This window comes from Hemitrygon akajei, chromosome 22 (assembly GCF_048418815.1).
Source record: "Hemitrygon akajei chromosome 22, sHemAka1.3, whole genome shotgun sequence".
Classification (NCBI taxonomy): Eukaryota; Metazoa; Chordata; class Chondrichthyes; order Myliobatiformes; family Dasyatidae; genus Hemitrygon; species Hemitrygon akajei.
Genome location: NC_133145.1, coordinates 30,968,328 through 30,986,802, shown reverse-complemented (window position 1 = coordinate 30,986,802; position 18,475 = coordinate 30,968,328). Strand labels below are relative to the sequence as shown.

The following is an 18,475-nucleotide window of genomic DNA, read 5'->3' as shown; positions in this document are numbered from 1 at the left end:
CACTGGGGGAATCCTTAACATAGTCACCTGTTCAAGCAACATTCTCATTCCATTAGTGGTAATATCAGCTCCTCACTTGACAACATCACAATTCAACCTCCAAATGCTACTCTAAACTCAGTCATCCAAAAGCTACAGATACCATTTAGCACCGACACCAGTGAGAGCAGGCACGTTGATAATGGAGCACAACTTTCAATGTCCTGCTGCAAAAGGTGAAGAAAAGGAGAGGGGTTATCTATGACTCAGGAGCCCTCCAGATCTGGAGTCAAACTACAGAAGGAGGAGACTCCAGCTGAGATCAATGACAGGAATACAACCTCAAATATACTCTACATGATCATGATGCAAAGGTATATAACTTTACACTCATTGCAAGATTAGTGAAAACATTATCAAATTCTTTCTCCCAACAACTGCACCCCAGCTTTGCTTACTGGCCTCAATCGGCTAACAACAATTTCCTTCAGTTAACGTTTCTTCTGAATACCTGCTCTGCATTACCCCACATCTCAGTTTAAACATATTGGCAAATATTCAGCCTCTGGAGGCATTCCAACTCTCTCACACACAAACTCTGATACCTTCTACATAAGAAACAGTTCCTAAATGGTGCATGTGGCAGGAGATTATCAGAGTGGGAGCATGTCTATGATCTTAAGCTCTCTGGTAGAGTCAAAGTCAAAGTAAATTTATTATTAAAGTATGCGTATATTACCATAGATTAACTTGAGATTAATTTTTGTAGGCATTTATAGGAAATACAATAGAATTTATGAAAAAAACTACATAAATAAAAAATAACTATCAATGCACAAAAGAAGAAAAAATTATGCAAATAAAGAATAATTAATACTGAGATCATGAGTTGTAGAGTCCTTGAAAGTGATTCTGTAGGTAGTAGAAACTGTTCAATTGTAGTGAGTGAAGTTATTCATGCCAGTTCAGGAGCCAGATAGTTGTAGGGTAATAACTGTTCCTGATCCTGGTGGTGGAGGATCTAAGGCTTCAGAACCCTACCCTATGGTAATAATAGGATGCGAGGATTGTCTGGATGGTAGGGTCCTTGATGATGCATGTTGCTCTCTTGAGGCAATGATCCTTGTAAATATGCTTAATAATGGGGAGGAGTTTGCCTTTGATAGACGGGGGGGATACAATGACAATAAATGGTGCAGAATACCACGTACAGTAGCTTATGACCACTGGTGGCACAGGGAGCTTTAGAGATCACAGTATACTTTGCCTAATCCTCCTTCTCCTTCCCACGTTCTTATCCGATTTACAAAATGGAGGCCATCTAACTTGTATTTCTTATTGTCCCATGGACCTACCCTGAGATCTTTATTTCTTCAAATCACTGCTTTTTCACAATTATGTGTAATCTGCTGAACAAGTACCCAGCAACCAATGCCATCGATTGAGAGATATTGAGTTCAAATCCCGCCAGAGCAATTGGGGAATTCAAATCTACATAATTAGATTATTCTAGAATAAATAGGTAGCCTAAGTAATGTGTCCATAAATCTACTGGATTGTCATATATATATATATATATATATAAAAAAATCTGTTTCATAAATGCCCTCCATGGCAGGTCAGAGCTATATGTGATTTCAGCCTTGAAAGCATTGTTGACACTTAACTGCACTTTGAAATGGCCCAGCAAGCCATGCAGTTCAGGGAGCAATTAGGAATGGGCATTAGCTCCTGGCTTTGTCAGAGATGTCAATATCCTGTGAAAGAATACATTTAAAAACTCCCACAGCTGGCCAAGGACACCAGCTGGGCAAAAGCACTACAATGAAGAGAACACTTAATCTGACACTTGCAGCTATCAGCTCAGATCCTAGTGGTTTGCAAACAGAAAATGAGTTGCTTGTGTCATGGGACACTAGTGAACTTCAGTTAGGAGAGGAGGAGAGGCTAAGCTAGGTACCAGCACCTGGAGGATGTGTTTGCACGCAGGTACTGCTCACAATGATTCCCAGGTGACAACTTCATTGGGATAGGGAACAGACTAGGAAGGCTTGACATGCACAACAAAACACATTGGGAAACTACAGGCCTTCCTGAGGGTCGTTGCATGAAAAGTGAAGCTTTTTGTTGTTTTGAACCCTTACCTTGCACATGACTTTAAGTGGAGATTGGAGCTCATGCTTTTTAGCATGGAGGTAGTAGGTAACTGTACTGTCCATGTACTCATGACACTACAAATACTATTCCTGTTTTGCACTATTTGTTTATGTTTTTTAACCTATAGTAACTTTTAGGTCTTGCACTCTACTGCTGCCACAAAAAAACAAATTTCACAATGTACACTCAGTAGCCACCTTATTAGGTACAGAAGTGGAACCCAGTGTAGTCTTCGCTGCTGTAGTCCATCCATTGAAGGGTTCAACATGTTCTGTATTCAGAGATTCTCTTCTGCAAAAGCTGTGGTAGCATACGGTTGTTTGAGTTACTGTCACCTTCCTCTCAGGTTGAAGCTGGCCATTCTCCTCTGACCTCTCTCAACAGCAAGCCATTTTGGCCCATGGAACTGCTGCTCTCAGGATGTTTTTTTTTGTTTTTCACACCTTTCTCCGTAAACTCTAGAGACTGTTGTTCATGAAAATCCGAGCTGATCTGCAGCTTCTGAGATACTCGAACCATACCATCTGCACTAACTATCCTTCCAAGGTCAAAGTCACTTAGATCACATTTCTTCCCTATTCTGATGTTTGACCTGAGCAACAACAGAACCTCTTGACCATGTCTGCTTGACTTTTGCATTGAGTTGCCACCATATGATTGGCTGTTTAGATATTTATATTTACATATTTGGGAGGTATTTTAAGGGACAGGACATATAAGTATTTGGATAGATAGGGCCTATTTCAGGGTAGTCAACTTGGCTTAGTGCATGGTAGGTTGTGTGTAAACCAATCATTTAGGGATTGTTGAGGAGGTTAAAAGGAAAACTGATGAAGGAAAGGCAGTGGACATGGTCTACATGGACTTTAGCAAGTCCTTTGACAGGATATAAGGTACAAGTTACAACTGGGGATAGAAAAGGCACATAAAAAGGGTAATGTTACAATAATGATGGAGGATTTCAATATGCAGGTAGATTGAGAAAATCAGGTTGAAGCTGGATCCCAAGAGAGGGAATTTATAGAATGCCTACCAAATGGCTCTTTAGAGCAGCTTGTCATTGAGCCCACTAGGAGAATGGTAATTTTGGATTGGGTGTTATGTACTGACTCAGATTTGATTAGGGACTAAAGTAAAAGAACGTTTAAGAGACAGTAATCATAATATGACAGAATTCATCCTTCAGTTTGAGAGAGAGAGAAGATAAAGTCAGATGCAGCAGTGTTACAATAGAGTAACAGGAATTAGAGAGGCATTAGAGAGGAGCTGGCTAAAGTTGATTGGAAGAGGACACTATCAGGGATGATTGCAGAACAGCATCAGTTGGAGTTTCTGGCGGCAATTCGAAAAGCACAGGGTAGATTCATCACAAAGATGAGGAAGTATTCTATAGGGAGGATGAGGCAACTGTGGCTGACAAGAAAAGTCTAAGACAGTATAAAACCAAAAGAGAGGGCAAAAAATTAGTGGGAAGTTAGAGGATTGAAAATCTTCTAAAAACCAACAGGAGACAACTAAAAAGGCCGTAAGGAGAGAAAAATGAAATATGAAGGTAAACTAGCCAATAATATAAAAGAGAATACCAAAGGTTTTTTAAAAAATATATATAGAGTAGAAAAGAGGTAGCGAGTGGAGTTTGCAGATGATCCAAAGAAAAGTGGGGAGTCAGCTAATGTTGAGGAAGCAGGGAGTCTGTAGAAGGACTTAGACAGATTGGGAGAATAGGCAAAGTGGCAGATGGAATATAGTGTAGGAAAGTGTATTGTCATGCACCTTTTGGTAGAAGGAATAAAGACATAGATTATTTTCTAAGTGGGGAGAAAATTCAAAAATCAGAGGTACAAAGAGACTTGGGAATCCTTGTGCGGGATTCCCTAGAGGTTAAGTTACAGTTTGAGTCGATGGTAAGCAAGGGAAATGCAATGTTAGCATTCATTTCAAGAGCACTAGAATATAAGAGCAAGGATGTAATGCTGAGGCTTTATAAGGAAATGCTCAGATTTCACTTGAAAACTGTGAGCCGTTTTGGGCCTCTAATTTAAGAGAAGTGTGCTGGCATTAGAAAGGATCCAGAGGAGGTTTACAAGAATAATTTCTGGAATGAAAGAGTTAACATATGAGAAGCGCTTGATGGCTCTGGGCCTGACTTAACTGAAGTTTAGAAGAATGAGGAGGGATCTCATTAAAACTTATTGGACATTGAAAGGCCAGGAGAGAGTGGATGTGGAAAGGACGTTTCCTATAGTGGGTGAGTCTAGGACAGAGTGCACAGCCTCAGTATAGAGGAATGACCATTTCGAACAGTGATGAGGAGGAATTTTTTCAGGCAGAGGGTGAGGATTTGTGGAACTCATATACCAGAAAACATTTCCTGATTCATTTTAATTGTTTTTCCTTCTGTTGTGCTGTGGTATATCTTTGGCAAAGCTAAATAAACAACAGCTCTTTTAGCACTCACCCATAAAATATTGTGGCTCAGACATCTATTTCAAGTGGCCATTATTCATGAGTGAGTCCCAGTAACAAGTGCCAGCAATTTATTAAGCTAGGCTGCATTCTTTGCATTTTCTTATCTCCATTTGTTTTTCCACACACACATATAAACTCAGATAAAAATGCTGATTGAAATCCATCTTCCTAACTCAAGGACTATTGAGGCAGCCAGCATTATTTAGCTAGATCTGGCATATCCAGGACAGAAAGGCAATCAAAGTTGTAAAACTTCCTGCCATCTTTTAATAGTAGCTATTACTGAGCTACACTAATGGTGCTGCATATTTGGTTGATAATTTTGAAATCAATTTGCAACATTAAGAAATACATTGCTCCTCATTAAGTATTTTGGTATCATCGCTGCATTTGACAATTGGAATTAACATTTATTATTTTAACGAGTTGTTGGATAATTCCTTGAATTACTGTGGCACAACTAATGTATCCTACAGGTTCTGTACTCCATTTTTCTCCTTTAGGAGCCTCAGATTACTACAGTACTTGATACATAACTTCAGATTATGCATGGTTAATTTTTCTTTGAAAATCGAAGTCATTTTGGTTAAAGCTAAACTAATTGGATTATAAAGCAGTCAATATTCCTTCATTTAAAACAATGGAGGAACCCCCTTACCCCACAATCACCAAAACCTTACATATATGTTACTCTATAGCTTTCCAAGTATCCAATATAATTTAATAAGAAAGATTAAGAAGATCTCTTAAGAACCACTTCTAACAAGACTAACACAACCATATTATGTTCCAGCAGTAAATCTGAAAGAAATTTTGGCTTTTAAATGTAGCTCAGGTTTACTTGGTATGTAACTCATCACTACCTTGGAGCTCACTCCTCAACATTATCCCCTATTTATTCCTCTTGTGTTTCCATTAACATTTAGTTCATTGCACAATTCAGTCCAAACAATGCATATCATCATGCATACCAGGGTTACTTTTGGTGGCTGTGTCTTGATGTTATTCAACCACCAACAAAAAAGACTCTTCTGTGTCCTATTCTGACTGAGACATTATGGTCAGATGTATATGGCTTGAGATTTGCCAACGCTCTACATTTTTAATAAGATGCTGTGGAACTGCTGGTGAAGGAAAAATACAGCACAAATGACCGACCTATGCGAGAAGAGCTGATTGAATTTTCTATCATTAATCCTTTCATTGACACCACGCATTGTCCATCAAGTTTGAACAAAATGCTTCCTGGACCCCATTAACCTCCATTGTTGTGTTTACTTCTGATCCTTTCCTTTTGTGCCTTGGAGAATTTTACAGCTGTGTCGATTCTCTCTGAGAATCCAAAGGAAGGAGCTTAGGCCTCTATTTATCACAAAAAAAATCTAATGGCTGTGAAAAAGAAACAAAGTTAACAATTTTCACCCACCATCTTATATTGATTGCTTCTGAATATTTTGTATGCCATTATTGAGGGAACTGAATGCCAATCCTTTGCAAATGACCATAAGAAATTTAATTTTGCTTCTTTTCAACTGAATGACTCACATCTCTGCTGATTTCGCTTAATTTGATGAAAGAATTTCAGAAGTTTTCTAAAAGGGTTTTCAGTATTAATCTTCTATAATTTAATAATTAATCTTTGTAAAGACAGACACGCTACTAAAATCTGAATCATCTACCAACTATTGAATCCATATTACCATTTAGAGTTTGATTTAATTCTAGTAAAGTTTAACATTGAGGATGAATAAAGCATCATTTTTGGAACATCTGTATTCAACAAATGTCCTTCATTTTAAACTGAGTAAATGGCTGTGAGATTTAAAATTAAAATGTCCTTTTAAATGTAGAGAAGTAATTAAAACAAAAATGACTGTTGTGATAATTGACCAGAGTTTTGGTCAATTAAGACAGAATAGAAAAGTTACAGCATGTAAAATATTAAAATAGACAAGTATCATTAGAGAAAATTCACAAAGTTAACTCCAAAAATATTTAAGGATATATGACACAAATTAGATCAATGAATTAGATGGTACACAACTATTTTATCGTGACAACAACTTATACTAAATCTCTCAAGACATTTCATAAAGGAGGTAAACCAAATCAAACCAGGTATCTGGAACTGTGACCAAAACCTTTGCCAAAGATTTGTATCTTAAAGGCGGCCTACGGAATAAAGGGGAAAGCAGAGGTGATTTAGGAAGATATTTCCAGAGAAGTTTCAAAAGAAAAAATAATACTCCTCATGATTTACAAACTACGTTTTCAAATGAATACTCCCACTTTGCAGTGTAGACATTGCTAATTTTCCTGATTTTCATGGGGAAAATCCCATTTTAAACCTTTCCAGTTTCTTTTAACATTATACTGTATGAGGAACTCACATCTTCAATCATTTAAAGAATCAAACAAAACTAGTGAAGAATTGACAGGTACATCCTAATAACACTCAAACATTCATTCAAGAAGAACACAGATTCCATCCTTTAAATGAGTCCCAAATATTGCTAGTGTTAACTGCCACAGGCTGTGGAGGTGCTTGAAATACATTTCAGTTTCATTCACACACAGTTGGTTTGTTTATGTACTGTATATTTAATATTGTTTCAAAGTTCTACACCATACTATGTTTCTATCTTACAAATACCAAGAGGTAAAAAGCATACTTTACACTTTACACCATTCTTTATAGATGCACCATCTTGTATAGATGCATCTCATCTCGGTTTGGCAAAAAACTGCAGAGAGCTGTGAACACAGCCCAGTCCATCACTCAAACCAGCCTCTCCCCCATTGGTTCAGTCTTTGCTTCCCACACTGCCTTGGGGTAGCAGCTACCAAATTTCATGACATATTAACACATATAAACCCAATTCTGATTCTACCATAATCGAGGCACTTCCCCCTCCCAGACAATCTCTCCTGCCAAAGACACAGAAGTCTGAGAGCCAGATTCAAAGACAGTTCCTATCTCAATGTTATCAGACTCTCAAACAGGTTTCTCTATGCTGAAAGGCAAACTCTCGTACTCTTGATCTCATCATTCCCCTTGCCTTTTGTTTATCTCCCTGCACTGAACTTCCCCTGCAACTGCTACACGATATTCTGCAATTCAGTCTCTTTTCACTACCATGATGTAATTAAGCATGGCATGATCAGTCTGGATGGCATTGCCAGACTAATCTTTGCACATCTATCTTTGCACATCTATCGCAGCACATGTAACAATAGTTGTGTATTTAATATGTCAGTGGTATTTGAGTAATATTGTACATATACTGTTTGATTAATCATCCTTTCTTTGTTTAAATAATTTAGGTTATATGTAATAGTATATGCATGTATTATCATGTTATCACGTCTTTCATATGTGTCCCACTAGAAATAAGACTGAGAATGCACACAAATTATGACCAGCTCCATGCTTTGCTTTCACTAGTTGTTATGTTTTGGAGTTACTAAACATAATATTGGTAACAAGGAAGTCTTAAACAAACCCAGGAAGACTGCCTACCTTTTCAAGCGCAGCAAGAAATGATCAAATTTTAAAAAATGTGCAACAGGGTTTTTTTTCTTCAGAGCAGCAAGTTTTCTTCACAAAAGGAAAGACTATCATGTTAAAAAGAAGGCAGAAACTGTAAGAATTCATGGGTGCATAGACAGTGAGTACCGGATAATAATAATAATCATAAATAAGAAAAAGAACAGAAATGGTTAGCTACATTAGAAAGATTGATGTGTTTGATTGCAGAAGAGATAACTGGATTTTGTATACAGAGCAGATTGAGCAATGTTTTAAAGTAAATGGAATAGCAAATGAGAAACAAGTGCCAATTTTGCAGAGTGCATTGGGTTTAAAAGCATACAGTTTGCTTAGAAGGTTGACTGCTCCAACCAGACCAGCTGTAATAAGCTTTGTTGATATTGTGAAAGAAATGCTGGAACATTTAGAACTGAAACCATTCTTGATTTCATAAGTAGAATCAAAAGGAAGGGGAGTCCATTTTACTGTACGCCCTGAATTGAAGAGATTTTCTGAGCATTGTCAGTTCTGTAATGAGCTTAATGATGCACTGAGATCACTTAGTTTGTGGCATCTTACAAGAAAGCACTGTATGTAGCAAAAACAGCAGGGCTAGCATTATGGGGGGCATGACTGGCTGAGACCACTACAACTTGATTAGAGATCTGTCCACCGTTTGCATGCCACATCCCTGCAAAAGAGTTAACTGAAAGCGAATTAAGAAAGGTACTGGATGATGCCACAGCGCTGTTCAAGCATGGTGATGGAAAACTCAAACATATCAAGTTTTGCAAAGCCCTTCTGGTTCCTTATATCATCCATGACAAGGTAGTCCGTGGATCACATGGAGGTTGAAGGAATGCTTTCTAAGTTTGAGTGGTGCCCATGGGCAATGCCAATGGTCCCAGTAGCAAAGAAGACTGGGTCTGGCAGAATAGAAGATATTTTTGCAACCCTTTCAGGAGGAAAATACTTCAGCAAAGTGGACTTAGCTGAGGCCTACCTACAGATGGAGATCAAGGAAATGTCTGAAGTGTTTCTCATCATAAGCACTCACAAAAGCCTATATCAATTTAATAGGCTTATTTGTGGAGTAGCATCTGAATCTGCACTATGGTAGATAGCTGTAGACCAGGTGCCTCAAGTTGCCCAGGTTTTCAGCGTTACCTTGATGACATCATTGTTATCAGTAAGGAGGACAAGCAACATCTCCAAAACCTCAAGACAGTGTTAAAAAGATTCGAAGATGATGGGCTCAGAGCATAATGCAACAAGTGTGAATTCTTTAAACCAAGCATCACTTACATTGACGCACAAGCATTACACAAGTGTGCTGAGAAACCAAGCAAGTGGATGCCCCAAGGCCAAAGAACGTGTCACAGTTGAGGTCCTTCTCAGTATTTGTCAATTACTATAACAGGTTCCTCCCAAATCTGGCTGCTGTGTTACACCCCCTGAACTGCTTACTACAGATAACAAAACTCACGACACATGCCGATGATATTGAACCTGATTCTGATTCGGACAGATCAGGAACAAACAGTAATAGACTCTTTCAAAAAAGAAAAGGAAATGGTGATGGCAGACACTGTACTCGCACATTATGATCCAAGTCATCCAGTGAAGCTTGCCTGTGATGCCACGCCTTATGGTTTAGATGCAGTCATGTCACGTGTTATAAATGATAGAAGTTAACACCCCATAGCCTTTGCATCATGTCCCCTTAACGCTGCAGAGAAAAATAATGTACAGCTTGACAGGGAGGCCTCGAGTCTGGTTTGGGGTTTAAAACATTTCATTGTATGGGACAGTATTTATCCTCATTACTGATCATCAGCCACTGGTGCCCATTTTCAATGCGCAGAAGAGTGTTCTATGAACAGCAGCAGCACCAGTGCCGAGATGGGCTCTGTTTCTTGGAGAACATAATTACAAGATCAAATTCAAGGATGACTAATCATGGAAATACTGATTGATTGCACTGTTTATGCTTGAAAGAAAATACCTGAAAAGTTTACAAAAGAGGACACCCCTCTTGACCTTTTTGCCCTAACTCAAATCTAAAGTCTCCCTATTGTGACAGAGATGATCCAAAGGGAAACATGAAAAGACCCCAGACTGTTTCAGTTCTACGTAACAACCCAAAATGGCTGGAATGTGCAGCAGAAACTTCAGTTCCTCCATTTTTACCAGCACTGAGTTGGACTTCCCCTTACAGCGGATACCACATGTGGAGATTGAGAGCTGTTGTACCATGCAAGCTGAGAATGAAAGTCTTGGAGAATCTACATGCCAGTCACCTGAGCACGGTCAAAGTGAAAGCGTTGGCTCGAAGCTTTGTAAGGTGGCCTGGGATTGATCAGCAGATGGAGTAGCTAATCTTCCACAGCAATTAAAACTTTAGGCTTGAATTGGTCAATTTAAAATTTACCATGCTGTGGATGTCTATATATTAGTTGAATTATCTAATATTAGTATCTAATATTGCAGTGGGATTTGAGTTATATTTTAAATATGTTCACAGACAAGAGAAAATCTGCAGATGCTGGAAATCCAACCAATACACACAAAATGCTGGAGGAACTCAGCCAGCCAGGCAGCATTTATGGAAAAAAGTACAAAAGTTGATGTGTCAAGTCGAGACCCCTCGGCAGGACTGGAGAAAAAAAAGCTGAGGAGTAGATTTAAAAGGTAGAGGTGGGGAGAGTGGAATACAAGGTGATGGGTGAAACTGGGAGGGGACACGATGAAGTAAGGAGCTGGGAAGTTGTTTGGTGAAAGAGATACAGGGCTGGAGAAAGGGGAGTCTGATAGAAAAGGACAGAAGGCCATGGAAGAAAGAAACAGGGGGGGAGGAACACCAGAGGGAGGAAATGTCCAGGCAAAGAGATGAGGTCAGGAGGGAAAAGGGGATGGGGACTGGTGAAGGAGAGGGGGGCAATACCGAATGTTCGAGAAATCGATGTTCATGCTGTCCCAGTTGGAATACAAGGTGCTTTTCCTCCAAACTGAGTGCAGCCTCATTGCAACAGTGGAGGAGGTCATGGACTCAACTTTTGCCTTGTGTTTCTCTCTCCGTATCCCCACCTTTTATATCTACTCCTCATCTTCTTTACTCCAGTCCTGCCAAAGGGTCTCAGCATTAAACGTCAACTGTACTTTCTTCCATGGATGCTGCCTGGCCTGCTGAGTTCCTCCAGCATTTTGTGTGTTTTAAATCTGTTGTTTGATTAAGCATCCTTTGCTTGTTTAAAAATTAATTACTGGTTATATGTAATAGTGCATGAATGGCATACATCATCACGCCACCATATCATCGATACACATCTCACTAAAAGTAAAACTAAGTTCCTGCTTGTGGCAAGCAAACTTTACAACTCCTACCTCAGAGTGTCAGACACCCTGCACCAATAGGCTGGTCCTGGACTTATTTGCACTTGGCATGATTAACTTATTATTATTTAATTATTTATGGGTTTTATATTGCTATATTTCTTCACTATTCTTGGTTGGTGCGGCTGTAAAGAAAACCAGTTTCCCTCGGGATCAATAAAGTATGTCTGTCTGTCTGTCTGAACGTACACGTGTTATTCCTGACTCCATGTTGTCCTTCCAATTAGGTTTTATGTTGTGGAGTTACAAAACATAACAATAACAAATCAACATCAATTTACCTGAGAGGCATCTTAGCTTACAGTATCTTAGTACTGCAGCAATGGCAATGAATGAACAACCATAGCCATACCATCCCATTAACTGGAAGATTGGACTGAACTAACATATAATTAAATGAATGAGCTAACAGATTCTTGGCTTTAATTAATGGTGTTCTATTTCAGGTGATAAGGCTTTCAACTCCTCAGTAAAGCAGACTTTTGTAGATCTCTCTCAACTCTTAATGCAGGTTTAATTGGGGAAACAATTTGTTTACAGAGATGGTTATGAACGAGCCATTTGAATTTCTGTAGCTATGCGACGATGTAGTCGATGAGCACGACTTGTTACCTGAGCCTGGTTTGATGTTGGAAGCAGATAAAATGCTAGATTAACCTCTGGGTTGTACAAATAACTGGCAGATTAGCCACACTATTCAGATGTGGAATTTTGATGCATCTTCCTGATTTAAGCCATAACTACAGGGTACTATTTCTTTTTCATGGCAGGAGTCACTAAAAACCATGCAGCAGTGTTGAATAGAGCCAGGTCCATGGTCTGTAAGATGTTTTTGATTCCATGCATTATGATCTACCTTCCAACATCAATAACATTTGATTTTTGAGAAGGTAATACCCATTACTTCTCAAGTTAACATTCTTTACAAAGTACCTTCTGGTTATGCATTTGAAAAGAGGTTTGAAGACAGGTTTCTACACAGAATAACATTCTCCTCGGATATGTGAGAATGTTACCCTTGCACTGATGATATTGAAAACTTACACTTATGAGCACATTGTGTTCTTGCTAACTATTCATCTTTAACAAATCAAGTATCGTTCATGGGGGTGGGCTACTGCACAGGGTCGAAAGAAGCTGCAGGAAGTTGTAAACTCAGTCAACTCCATCATAGGCACTTGCCTCCGTAGCATCTAGGACATCTTCAAGGAACAATGCCTCAAAAAGGCAGCATCCATTATTAAGGACTCCCATCACCCATTGCTACTATCAAGAAGGTTTTATAGGAGCCTAAAGGCACATACTCAACAATTCAAGAACAGCCTCTTCCCATCCATTGGCAGGCATCGAACCCGTGAACACTGCCTCGCTATTTTTTTTCCACTACTTATTTAATTTAGCTATTATATATAAGTATATTATGAATATAATATAATACCATAATTCACAGTTTTTATTATTATGTCTATGAAGGTTCTCAGTCATCCAGGTTATTGTATATCAAGCAGTAGTAAATCAAGGCAAATGGACTTGCTGTGTTGTCGAGAAGATGTTTTGCCACTCATTCGAGACGCTTCGTCATGGTGTCAGGTCAAGACTCGGCTGTACATCAGCACCTAAAGGACAAGGGAGATGCCTTTGATGATAACAATGTGCACATTTTGGACAGGATGGACAAGTGGTTTGAAAGAGGGGTTAAAGAAAACATCTTTGTCAAACTGGAAAACCCATCCCTGAATAAAGGGGTTGAGGTATGACACCACCTATCAGCTACTTACAATGCAGTCCAAACATCTCTACCTCAGCATCTCCACAACAGTTCACTACTCCATTCATGCAAAGCTAAGGCTAATAACCCTCTCATTACTTCTATGACTCTTAATGACCCTCATGTGATTCTTCTTCTTATTGCGCCTTTATCTCCTGGTGGACTCGTCAGGGAACCATCATGCCAAGCTTTGCACCAGTCTGTTCCATCTGTCACGATTGTGTGCCAGGACCTGGGTCACTGCAAATGTTTTCCCTGTCCATTCTTTAATGTTGTCCGTCCATCTTTTCCTCTGTCTGCCTCTCCTTCTTTTCCACTCCACAGTTCCTTGTAGAATGGTCTTTGCAAGGCCACTGGATCTTACTTGGCCATACCATCTCAGCTTTCTTTTCTTCACTGTTGTGAGATGGTCTTCATGGGGGCTAATGTGGTGCTGGATGGTCTTGCAGACCTGCTCATTTGTGATGTGGTCCAAGTATGAGATGCCCAAGATGTTGCGATAGCATCTCATTTCCAAAGCCTGTATCTTCCTCTGTAGCTCTGCTCTGAGGGTCCATGTCTCGCCTTCATACAGGAAGATGGAGAATACCAATGCACGCAGGAATCTGATCTTGTACTTCATGGTGATGTTGCTGTCCATCCATATTGTATTGAGTTTGGATAGTGCAGCCATTGTCTGTGTGGTTCTTGCCAGGACTTCTGGTCTTGATCTTTCATCACTGATGATTGCCCCCAGGTATTTGAACTGCTGCACTGTCTCAAGTTTCTGACCATGGACTGAGATGTTTGTTGTGATGGCACCATTGGCATTTGCCATGAGCTTGGTTTTTTCGGCACTTATTTCCATTCCAAACTTTGTGGAGTCTCTGTCAAGATGGCTGACCAGGTCAGCCAGTTCATCCTCTTTTTCTGCAAGCCCATCAATGTCATCATCTTAGGTTTGTGATGTTCCTCCCTCCGATGCTGACTGTGCCTGCATGATCTTCAAGGGCAACACTCATGATCCATTCCAGGAAGACGTTGAAGAGATGAGGAAGAGGAGCTCCCTGATGGACTCCTACAGAGGTATGGACCCACTCCCCAATGGTGCCTTGAGTGAATACTTCTCTGGTTGCCTTGGTGTAAAGCTGATGGATTGTTTGTCAGCTTCTGCCCCATGTTGAATTTCTTCATGGTGGCCCATAAGGCTTCATGCCAGACTCTGTCAAACGCCTTCTTGAAGTCTATGAAGACGTGTTAGAACTCTCTCTGATGCTGAACGTGTTTCTCACAGAGGTTGAAAATCTGCTCAGTGGTACTTCTGCCCTTACAGAAGCCAGCTTGTTCCTCGGCAATGATGTCTTCTGCCTGAGGTCTCAGTCTGTTCAGGATGATTCTGAGCGTTACCTTGCTCACATGGCTGATCAAACTGATGGTATGGTAATTCTGGCAACATTGGAGATTGCCTTTCTTGGGAAGCACAATGATCAGCAATTGAGTCTAAGGTGTCAGCCATTCACCTGTCTGCCAGATCTTATTGCAGAAGATGGTAAGCGTGTCTATCGTGGCTCTCCTCCATGCTTCAGCAGTTCAGCAGGGATGTTGTCAACCCCTGCTGACTTCCCGCACTTCAGTGATCGTATTGCAGCTTCAACTTCTTCGCACATGATTGGATAGTCATCCTCACTGGAAGATTCCTTTACATTCAGCATGCTTGGATCCCCTTTGCTCTGGTAGTTGTACTGTTCTGAACTGTACTCTGTCCACCTTTCCATTATTTCCTTTTCTTCTGTGAGGCTTTTGCCATTTTTGTCTTGGATGGTGTTCACTTTGGCTTGTTTTTCTTTGGTAAGATCTTTCACCAGTTGGAATGCCTTCTTTGTGTTGTAGTTGAGGAGGCTGTCTTCAATGTCTGCATATTGTTCAGCTATCCATCCTTGCTTTGCTTCCTTCATTTCCCTCCTGATTTCCTTGTGGATTTTCCTGTATTCTGTTCTTCCCTCTGCTGCGCTTTTATCTTTTTTTAATTTCCTTCTTGTGTCACATATATCCAGTATCTTGTTAGTGACCCATGGTTTGGACTTGCCGCAGCTTTTCTCCAGAATCTTGCTTGCTGTTTCCGTCATCACTGTCTTAAAGTTATTTGTGGTGGTTTCCAGGTCCCCGTCAAGGAAGAGTATTGGTGCAAACTTCCCCCCAATTGCTGCCTGAAATTTTTCAGAGATGGTGGGGTCATTCAGTTTCTCAAGGTCAAATCTCAGCCGGCTGTTTTTTGGCTTATTGATTCTCCTCAAGCGCACTCTGATGTTCATCATGAAAAGGTCATGGTCACTGCCCACGTCCGCTCCTGGGAATGTTCTGGCCTTCGGTCTGTTCACACCGGATTTGTGCTGTCTTTGCACTAGGATGTAGTGAATCTGGTGATGTTAACTACTGGGGGCATACCAGTCCATCTTCGGGATGCTTTGTGCTCTCCAAGTGTGTTCAATAGCACCATGTTGTTATAACTGGCAAATTCCAGCAGGCATAGTCCCCTCTCATTGGAGATGTCATTACATGAGGGGCCAATGAGATCCCCCCAATCAACTTGTGTGTCTCTACCCACCTTGGCATTCTAGTCACCTTGAACGATCAAAATACCTTTTTTGTGCACCTTGTCGATGACATCTTGTAGTTTCTTATAAAATTCTTCAATGTTTTTATCGTCGTAGTCTGTTGTTGGGGCGTAGACTTGTGCCACTGTGATGTTGAATGGCTTTACTCGCAGGCGGATGGTCATGAGCCTGCTTCACACTGGTTGGCATCCTAGGACAGCGTTGTTAATGGATTTGTTGACTGGGAACCCCACGCCATTTTCATGTCTGTTCTCTTCTCCGCTATAATAGAGTACATGTCCTTCCTCAGTATACACTTCTCCAGCGTTCTTCCATCTAGCTTCACAGAGCCCGAGGAGGTGCCAGTTGTATCTTTCTGCATGAGTTCCTTGAGCTTCCCTGCTTGGTTCAGTGTTCTTACATTCCATGTGGCGATTGTGACGTTCTCTCTGCCACAGGTCTTCGGTGTCGTATCACCAGTAGCACATTTATCGCGGCATCCGCCCTGGCGTCAGACGGATAGCGTGGTCATTGGTAACCCGGGCTGCGACCAATCTGGTGTGAAGTTGCTTTTTGGTGTGCTTATCATGCGGCATGTCTTGGGCATCTGAAACCTGGTGGAGCCCATCCCTTATGTGATTGCTATACCTTTGAACGACTCATAGCCGGAAACTACCCACCATGGATCAGAACTGAAGAAGCCTCTCAGATGAGTGATGAAACATCTTCTAGACAACACAGCAAGTCCAGCTGCCTTGATTTATTACTGCCTGATGTTTTTATTATTATGTATTGCAATATACTGCTGCAGCAAAAACAACAAATTTCACGACATATGCTGGTGATATTAAACTGGATTCTGATCTGATGCTGGAGGACAGATTATTTCGGAATGAATCAAAAACATCTTAAGTGTTCATCCATTGTGTATTTTAAAGAGATTGATATAATAATATAATATAGATTAAGAGATAACATAGAGGGTTTATGGCCCAAGGTTTGCTGTGCAGGATTAACCTAAAATTCATGTTAGATACCACAGTATGATGAGCCAGATATCCTCTTTTTTTTTAACCATATATTTCTATGATTTGTCTAGTTGTCTAGCATCTGTCTAGTTATCTGAAGGTCGCTAGCTCAAGCCTTGGCTGAGGCTTGCATGTGTATCCTTGAGTAAGGCACTTAACCACACATTGCTCTGCGACGACACCGGTGCCAAGCTGTATGGGTCCTAATGACGTTCCCTTGGACAACATCGGTGGCGTGGAGAGGGGAGACTTGCAGCTTGGGCAACTGCCGGTTTTCCATAAAAAAAAACCTTGCCCAGGCTTGTGCCCTGGAAACTTTCCAAGCTGCAAATCCATGGACTATTGAGACTAACGGAGGGCTACACACACTACTATGATTTGATGAAGGGCCAACGTCTGTGAAAGCAAATGCCAGAGTTCCAGGTGGGAATGAAAGAAGCTGTTTAAAAATACTTCTCAGTGTTCTCAGATGGATGCAGAAGATGCACTGGCATCATAGCAAGGGCATTTGTCTCTTCAAATTAACCCATCAACTTCACAAGTACAGAAAAAAAGGTTGACTTTCCATCTGGCTTGACATAAATTTTATGCTCCATTAATTAAGCTCCTGAATTACATTGGGAGCCCTTTTTGTATTTACAGTCCAGATAAGGAATTGGAACTAGAAATGACAATTATGCTGTCAATTGGTGTTCATGTACAGAGAATCATTGCTTCAGACATTTCCATTTCTCATATAAATTATACAAATAATACTTGCATTAAACTCTATGAACAATTGACCCAAAGGTCACAGAAGTTACTGAACGGGCCCCAAGCCAGTTGTCAAAAGTAGTGTTGCATTCTATACTCTGAGAAGAATTAATTTGCCTTTTGACTTGAACACTTTTGACCTGGTTTTTCAAGGTGTTTGTTCTGAGTTTAGCTCTAATGATACTTCGTACATGACAAGCATCGGAGGCATAAAATCTGTTCCTTCCCTACCTGTGCTTGTGGGTGACTGCCTGAAATAACAACAAGACCAACTGAATCATGTAGATTTTTTTGATAAATCATTCACAAGTATATTTTCTGGAACAAAGAAGTATTGCTTTAATAAACCATTTGCTGAGTATGTGGACATAAACTTAATGAGAGAGTTTGAAGCCATTCAGTAATGCAATTTCCTACAGTTTCCTGTTCATAAATAGGAAGTTTAAATAACTTATTCTTTTGTTTAAATTATTTCTAGTAGTAGTTCTCAATAGTACATTTCTAACAATCTCAACCCTCAGCCAACAGCAGAATGCCTCTTCAGAAAAGCATTTGAATAGCTCCCAATTGCAATTATGAGATTAAGATTATGGGCTGCTTTACTTTTAGCATCACAACACAAATAATTAATTTAAGACAACTAATTACAGTTAATTACCATTTCATGTACTTAAGAAAGTTCTGAGGAGAATTACAAAGATCTTGTCAAGACTGGAAAATTCTTCCCATGTGCACAGATTGAATTTTCAAAGTTCTCGTTGTCTTCTTAGCAACAGAAGAGACTGAAGGGAGGTTTAATTGAGGGACAGGAAATTATGAAGGTTCA

General features: G+C 40.1%; 1 long non-coding RNA gene across 1 annotated transcript in view; it reads left to right on the top strand.

Annotated features, from left to right (window-relative positions):
* Positions 1-18,475, top strand: part of LOC140714595 (uncharacterized) — a 57,123-nt gene that overhangs the window by 13,460 nt on the left and 25,188 nt on the right. The window lies entirely within an intron of this gene.